An 8436-nucleotide genomic window follows, 5' to 3' on the forward strand; every position below is an offset into this window, starting at 1 on the left:
TTTTTCCTCCAAAAGAATTAATTGGAAACTGCCTAAAAATAAGCTTGGAAAGACTCAGAGGGGAAAGAAACGTCAGGTTCTGGCAGCTGTTTTACAGCTCTGTGTGTACTGAGTGGCCTCCATTGTTCCCAGTTGGGTCACTGGGGGATGGGGGAACCCATTAGAGACCCACAGACCTCCCATGGCCACTGAGAACCAGAAATAAAGGGATGGGGGAACCCATCAGAGACCCACAGACCTCCCATGGCCACTGAGAACCAGAAATAAAGGGATGGGGGAACCCATCAGAGACCCTCAGACCTCCCATGGCCACTGAGAACCAGAAATAAAGGGATGGGGGAACCCATCAGAGACCCAGAGACCTCCCATGGCCACTGAGAACCAGAAATAAAGGGATGGGGGAACCTGCTTTGGGGCTGACACGACCCAAAGAGCATTTATAGCAAGCACAGCTCTGGAAACAGACATAGTAACACATTAAAAAGCCATTTTTTATCACTCTCAGAGTGATGGTTTGAGCCAGAAAAGGGAAAAAAGTCAGGATGTTGCTCTCCCAGGCAAAGCCTTCCCCAAACCAGCAAAGGTCTGGGTCCTGGTGGGTGTCACACAACAGCACAGAGCACACAGTGATTCTTTTGGGGCAAAGGGTTCAAGGGATGACACTTCATTCTGGCTGTAGCTACACAGCAAGGAAAAGGGCCAGAACATTTCCTGAGAGGGGCAGCTGCCAGCCAGTGGCACCTGATCTGCTCAACAGGCACTGGGCAGGAGCAGCTGCTGCCTTTGGGCTCAGCAGTGCCCTTCTCCCTGCCCTTCTCCTTGCCTTGGCAGGCTCTCAGCAGTGCCCTTCTCTCTGCCTTGGAAGGGTCTCATCAATGCCCTTCTCCCTGCCCTTCTCCCTGCCTTGGAAAGGGTGCCAGCAGTGCCCTTCTCCCCTCCCTTCTCCCTGCCTTGGAAAGGTCTCATCAATGCCCTTCTCTCTTCCTTGGAAGGGTCTCATCAATGCCCTTCTCCCTGCCCTTCTCCCTGCCCTTCTCCCTGCCTTGGAAAGGTCTCATCAATGTCCTTCTCTCTGCCTTGGAAGGGTCTCATCAATGCCCTTCTCCCTGCCCTGGAAGGGTCTCAGCAGTGCCCCTCTCCCTGCCCTTCTCCCTGCCCCTCTCCCTGCCCTTCTCCCTGCCCTTCTCCCTGCCCCTCTCCCTGCCCCTCTCCCTGCCCCTCTCCCTGCCCTTCTCCCTGCCTTGGCAGGCTCTCAGTCACAAGGCAGGAGAGGCCAAAGGTTTGCTGCAGGCATTGCTGTGTCAGAGGTGATCTGGACACAGCCCTACCAGATCTACAGGCCAAAAATTCTCAATAAAGTGGGTTTTTGTAAGCAGAAAATAAAAGCCCCTGTTTTATTACAAAAGAAATTACCCAAACCCTTCACACCAGCTCTGAGTGATGTGAAAAAAATCTGACTTTTCTTCTCTTGGCCTGTGACTCTTGGCCTGTGACTTTTCTTCTCTTGGCCAATAGTGACAAGCTCAGCTCCAGGTCCCAAAGGTATTTCCAAGGGCACACCAAAATACCCAACAAGCTCCACACTGCTCTGGTCTGGGGTCATCCTGTCATTCCATTTGGGAAGACACCAAGTGTATTTACAGAAAGAAACCACCATCAAAGTCAAGCACTTCCAGCAAGGTCACTTGGCTGCCCAGATCACACCCCCAGAGCAGCAGAGCTGGGCAGGCTTTGATTCCCAAACACTGCTGGAATTAAGCAGAGGAGCTGCTCCCTCCCCAGGAATATCAGTCAAGTCCTGCAGAATGATACAGCAACCTCTGCCTTCTATAATTAAATATTAATAAATATTATAATAGAGTTTTTAATTATAGCATCCATACATACTTCAATCCACTCTTATTTATATCTGCTCCTAATTGCTCATTCATCACACATCAAGTCAACCTGGAGCCACCTGAAATATTCCACTTACTCTCTGTAAATGATCACTGGGTCAAAGGGAAGAATTTATTCCATATGTCCAACCTTCTCTTCTTTCAGTTTGAAAGGTCCTTGTTGTGTTATTCAAATTCAGTCTAATCTTGGCTTTGATACTCTGAGAGGTTTTAGGGCAACACGTTCCCACTGAAGAGACAAAACCACAACCTGTTTGGGGCTGGATGGGTTTCAATCCCCTCCTTCCCCTGCAAGGGTCCCTGAAAAGGTTCCCTGATTTTCCACAGTTTCCAGGTTCTTGTCAAGGCTTCCCAGGGTTTATTCTCCCCTCTCTCCACTCTTACTTTTGGCTCCATCAGCCAGAGGTTACAAAATAATGAAATTAAGGGGTTATTGATGATGAAACTGTGATTTTTGAATGAAGTTCCCCAAATAGGTAAAAGTGCAAAGGACAGAACAGAAACCACAGAAAACATCCAACCTCAAACTGATGAACTGAGCAGCCAATTCCCAAGCAGAGATGAATCCAGGAGGTACCAAGAGGTACCAGCAGGTGATCACAGAATCCCAGACTATTCTGAGCTGGGAGGGACCCACAGGGATCATCGAGTCCAACTCTTAATTCAATGCCCCACACAGGGGATTGAACCCACGACCTTGGCATTATTACAACCAAGTTTTAACCAACTGAGCTCATCTCAGATACCTTTTTTCACAACTGATTTCTCCTGTCTGAGGCAGAGCCATCCCAGAACCTCTAAACAGAGATAAAGGAGTGCAAATCACCCTTCAAACCAAGGTGGGGCCATCCTGCACACACCAGCTTTAAATCTTCTCCATCAGGCAACTATCCCAGGGGTTATAAATCCCAGGGGAGACACACACTTGGAACAGTGAGGAGTTACAAAGCACAGGGGACCACTGGGGGTGGGTTTTTGCCTCAGCTCTGAGGGCACAAAGATGGATTTCACTTGGCTCAGCTGCAGAACAGAGGAAGGACCTTCCCCTTCCCCCACCAGTGGAGGAGGAAAGTTTCTTGCTGGAGCCAAAAAACTTGAACAAATCAAAGAATTTGCCAGTGAAGATCTTCAAGCTTTTTGTTGGTGAAGCAGGAAGGCAACAGCTCTGAAAGGCAGGGCAGCAAATGGAATTCCTTTCTGAAGAAATAAAAATGCTTGGGGATTCTAGGAAATTGCAGAAATAAGGAAATTAAATGTCACAGTAATTGAAAATAGAGCATTGCAGTGACAAAGCTCCAGCTGATGTGTCCAAGTGGGGCACACACCAAAAATCCATTCCTGGCCAAGGTTGGTTGTGAGGACTCCCAAAAAAGCTGTTGCTGGAGATTTTCCTTGTCCCTTTTCCTCCTGCATTTTAAGAGAAGCAAGATTCCACCTCGGGATTGGATAAAGGATCCTGTGGCTTCCTGTTCCCAAACTCCAGCCTTCCTTGAAGCAGATGGGCTGGAACACACTCCACACTCAGAGAAGATGCAAACACGACCTGGCAGCCTTTGGGAGGCTCCCACCACCTCTTCCTCTCTCAACACCCACATGTCAGTGCTGCACAAACAAGAGCTGCCAGTGTGGGAGACTCTGGGGCAATATTCCAGCAGAAACAAAATCCCAAAACAAGAGAAACAAATCCCAAAACAAGAGAGCAACAGCTTGCCTGGAAGGTAAATATTGCCTGGTTAGCTGGAAAAAGCCAGTTCATGCTCCTCGTGGTCAGGGCAGCTCTGGCATGACCAGGAGCCCTCCCAGGGCTCACAGAACTGTCAGGAAGGCTCTCACCAAACAGTTCTGGGGGGTGGATCTGCACATGGCTCTGCTCATGGAATCCCAGAACCTGGCTGGAGTCTCCAGAGGGTAAGGGACAAACACAAGGAATGATGCTCAGGTGAGCAGGGTTGGGTTCTCCACACACCCCAGAGGATGGACATGGAGCAGAACAGACCACCAGGAACAGGCAGTGCTCCAGGAGAGCAGGAGATGAACCAGCTCCCCCTGGGGAGATGTTGGACCCTGCCCTGCTCTGTTTTGTCAAGGAGTCCTTTCAAGAGGTTGAACAGCTCAGCTTTGGCCTGCACCAGTTTTTCCTTAGCAGAATTTGCTGTCCAAGCACCATCAGCATTTCAGGCAGCTGATGGAGAACTGGCCAAAGCTATTTTAGAGCATGAAGACCAAGCACAGAAACACATCAACCACTTCCATCACTCCATTGTCAGGCACAAAGTCCTTGGAAATGCATCTGGGAACCCACCAGTGAAAATCACAGGATATGCTGAGTTGGGATGGACCCACAGGGATCATCGAGTCCAATCCTCAGCCCTGCACAGGCCCATCCCCAGGAGTCACACCCTGTGCCCAAGAGCATCATCCAAACCCTCCTGGAGCTCTGGCAGCCTCGGGGCCGTGCCCATTGTCCTGTGAATGAGGATTGCATCTAATCCTTCCCAGTGATTCCCATCTCCAGGCCTGTCATTGCTGGGAAGGACAAGCACAACCTTGGAGTCCACACCAGCTCCCACATGAGCACAACTATTTATTTTGGACTGCCAGGAAGATAATATGTTTGTCAGCAAACTCTGAGAGACAGAGGCCAGGGAGCCTAATGGGGAGGAAGCAATTAATCACCAGTTTTCCTCACAGACATGGATTATCTGTCAATAATTTCTCTGTTGAGAAAATGAGATCCAGAAATAATCCCAATTAGGCAGGAAAGCTTTAGTAATGGGAGGGGACTTGCTTGGACAGAAGGTCCTGGTTCAGCTTCTCATTTCTGGTGCACAGAAGCAAAGGGACCACCAGCAGAGTCCTCACTGAGGCCAGAAATGCCTTGCTGTGATGGGCCAGGGGAGCTGAGAGTGCTCACACACACATAAATTACCTGTATTTCAACCTGAGACAGGTCACAGACAGGACCAGCACAAGAAAAGACCTTCAGGGAAGCTGGTGAAATAAGGAGCTCCTGGAAAGGTGAAGTCCATCACTGGTGGAGACTCCCCCAGGGACACCCAGGGAGGGATGTGCCCCCTCTGAGCACTCTCTGCAATCTCTGCACCCTCTCCAAGGGGCTGGTGCCTCCTCTCCCCTCAGGTCTGGCAGCCCCAGAGCCACCTGAAGCACCTCAGCTGGAGCTCCAGTGCTCCCAGAGCCCCAGGGGATGGGGAGGGACAACATCAGCATCACCTCCTGCTTCACACCCCACAGGGGATGGGGATGGTGGCTGTGGGGAGGGACACCATCAGCATTCCCTCAGCTTCCCACCCCCGCAGGGCACTGAGGAGGGGACAAGCCCTGAGACGCAGCGTCTCACCTGGAGCCAAAGCCCCAGCTCCTCCCTCCATCCCCAGGACTCTCATCCCCAAGGACCGCGTCTCCTCCCGGCTCTCCTGGAGCACGATGCCCTCTCCCGGGAGCCCGAGGGAGCGGCTGGAGAAGCTTTTCCAGCCCAAGCGAGGTTCAACTCGGCCAATTTCCACCAGGGTCCAGGTGCTTTGGGGTTGGAGAGGAGGCACAGGGGCTTCAAAGCCTGTCCTGACCTGGCAGAGCTGCCACCACTGCCCACCACCCTGCAGGGGATGCTGCAAGAGAAGCTGAAGGATCACAAAAATGCTTCGATGCTGAGAGGGAATGATGGAAGCTGACAAGTTTCTGCAGGACAAGTGCTCCAAATCTTTCCCTCACATGCCTCAGCCAACACAATCTCTTCACACAAGCACAGCTCTGCTTCCATGTGGTTCCACCTCCTGTCCTCTCACATCTCCTCTACAGTCTCTGTGTCTCCTGCCACCCTCACTGTGGCTGAAAACCCATAAACACTTCTTCCTAATGCTACATCCACACAGTCCTTCCCTCTGCCACTCCTTGGGGCTCAGCAGAAAGACTGAGGCAGAGCTTGGTGGCCCTGCAAACTCTCCTCCTTCCTGGGAGCTCTCAGGCTCTGCCTGGTACCCAGTGGGGCTGCTCAGCCACAGTTCTGGGCTGTCACCAGGAGAAAGAATGAGAGATCAGCCCTTCTCACACCTCTGCCAGCAACATGTTAGAAGGGAGATGGATAATCCCTTAATCATTAAAACCCACCCCATTTGTCCCTTCTCCATGTCCTGTCTATTCAGTGCCTGCCCCAGTTCATACAGAGAAAGGACAGGGGGGTTCTGAGAGGCTTTGGGGGTGTTTGTGCAGCAGAGCATTGCCTGCCAAGTGCAGGTAAGAAGAGGAGATTCTGACCAAAAGTTGAACCCAAATCCCCTGAGCAACTACTGAGTGCACCAAATAGAGCCCAGCTCTGCAGGGGATGCTAAAGCTCCAGCACTGCTGGCAAAGAGCTGCAAGAGGCAGAGAGAGAGGCAGTGGGAGGGCCAGGGCAGCCAGTGCTGGGGAGATCTGGGATGGGGAGAAGGCTGGTGCTCCCTTGGGATGGGAAAGCCAACAGCCTGGGATGAGACAGCAGTTCTGTCAGGCCAGATGTGTTCCCAGGAGCCTCCTGCAAACCTGCTGGAACTGGCATTTCCACTGACACGATTTTGGGGAGCCATATGGCCCTCCTGGAACAAGGCAGGGAAGGCAGAGCTTCCCCCCCTGTTCCATGAGGCACTGGGGCTTTCTCAGCCAGGCAGGGCTTGGAGCTGGGCAGGGAACTGGACCCAGCAGTTCTGCCTTAGCCACAAAGCTGGTTTGCACCCACACACCATGGCAAGACCAGTTGCTTATTACTTGTGTTTTCCCATCCTGCTCCAAAATATCTGGCATTTCCCATCCTGCTGACACTGGAGAGGATGCCCCATTCCCACAGGTAGGACTTGGGAGGCTGGAAGAGAGAGAAGGATGAGCTCAGGGGGAAAGAAGGAACCACAGCAGGGGCAGGCAGATTCTGGAGGAGAGATCCCTTTCCCTCGCCAGCTTCCCTAGTGAAGAGCCAGAGAAAATAATGGATATTTATAAGCAAACCTGTCTCTAAGGCAGCAGTTTCCAAAGTCTAATAATAGGGTTTGGGCTTGTGTGTGGTGTGATTCAGCCAGCATTGCACAAAGCTGCTGGAAAGCTCCTGCCTGTCCCGAGCACATTCCCCAGAAGTTGGGAAGGAAGAAGCCAAGGAGCCTGGAGGGATGTGGGAGGGCACCTGCCCCAAAACCAAGGTGAAACCCCAAGTCTGCACATTGTCACTACCCTGCCTTGGCCACTGGTGTCAAACAGACCCAGCAGGATGGGCAACTGCTCATGAACCCACCACAAACCCTGGGCTTGGCTGCTGCTGACTCAGATCCAACAACGTGTTGCAAGTGCAGCTTCCCCAGCCAAGCCAGAGGGGAGGACTGAAAACAGGAAAGGTCAAAACAGTGTCCTCTCAGTGCAAGGGAGAGAACAGGGCTGGGCTGGGCAGCACCTGCACAGCATGTTCTGAGGCAGAAGGGCTGCAGTGCCAGCTCCACACCCTGCCCTTTACTGACAGTGCCTCCATTTCAACACAGGGCAGAGGAGACATCCCAGAGAATTCCTGGGCTCACTCCAGGCAGGAGAAAAGCTACAGCAATGCCACAGGGACTTCTGGACACCAGAGGAGGCCAGAGCAAGCAGGGAAGGAGTAATTGTGTGGGAATGGTGCCTTCCCTCAGCCTGCTCTGAGAGGGTCAGTCTGGCACCTCCTGACTCCTCCTCAGGGACTCTCCACCTTGGTGCTCCCTCCTGGATGAGCTCAGACAAGGTGAGGTCCCAGCACTTCAGAGCAGCACTTGCCCAACCTGCAGTGCTTCAGCCTCAGTCTGAAGGTGGAATAATCCAGCAAGGAGGGGGTGAGCAATACTGCCAGCCCTGAGTATTTTCTGACCAACTCTGAGTGTCCTGGCCCATCTCTCAGCTTCATCCAAACACCTGACTGAGCCCCAGCAGGACCACAAGGCTCTATCCAAACCCATCCCCTGGCACTGCTGGGGCAGACACAGCAGCACTCCAGAATCTCAATACCTTCCCCTCCAGAACCAGCCAGAGGAATACAAAGACTCTTGTCTCTGAAGGCAGAAGGAGACAAAGTGGATTGTCTGCACAGTCCTGATGTCCCAACAGGTCTGGCCCCAGCAGCCCTCCCTGCCCAAGGAGCTCCAGGCAGTGAATGCAGCAGAGGCAGAGCAGCAAACTCTGGTTTGACCCTTCACCCCAAAGCTCACAGACCACAGGACCTGATTTTTTAATGGAGATCATAAATCACCATCCCAAACCTGCCTCCTCACAATGAGATCACACACTTGCTTTAATCAGGGTCAAAGCAAGATAAAACAAATAAAAAGGAAAGGCCCTCCCTCAAGCCTGTGAACAAACCCAAAAAGCAAACTACAAAATGCCTTTAAAATGCTTTGTTTTGGATGCAGCTCCACCTTTGGGCACAAACCTCTTTATATGCATATCTGCATTCAATAAACAGGGGCTTCCACCAGGCAAACCTGAGGCAGGTGGGCAGTGCCTGCAGAGTGTTCCTCAGGCTCCCACTCCCCCAGGGCTT

Source organism: Pithys albifrons, chromosome 23 (assembly GCF_047495875.1).
Source record: "Pithys albifrons albifrons isolate INPA30051 chromosome 23, PitAlb_v1, whole genome shotgun sequence".
NCBI lineage: Eukaryota > Metazoa > Chordata > Aves > Passeriformes > Thamnophilidae > Pithys > Pithys albifrons.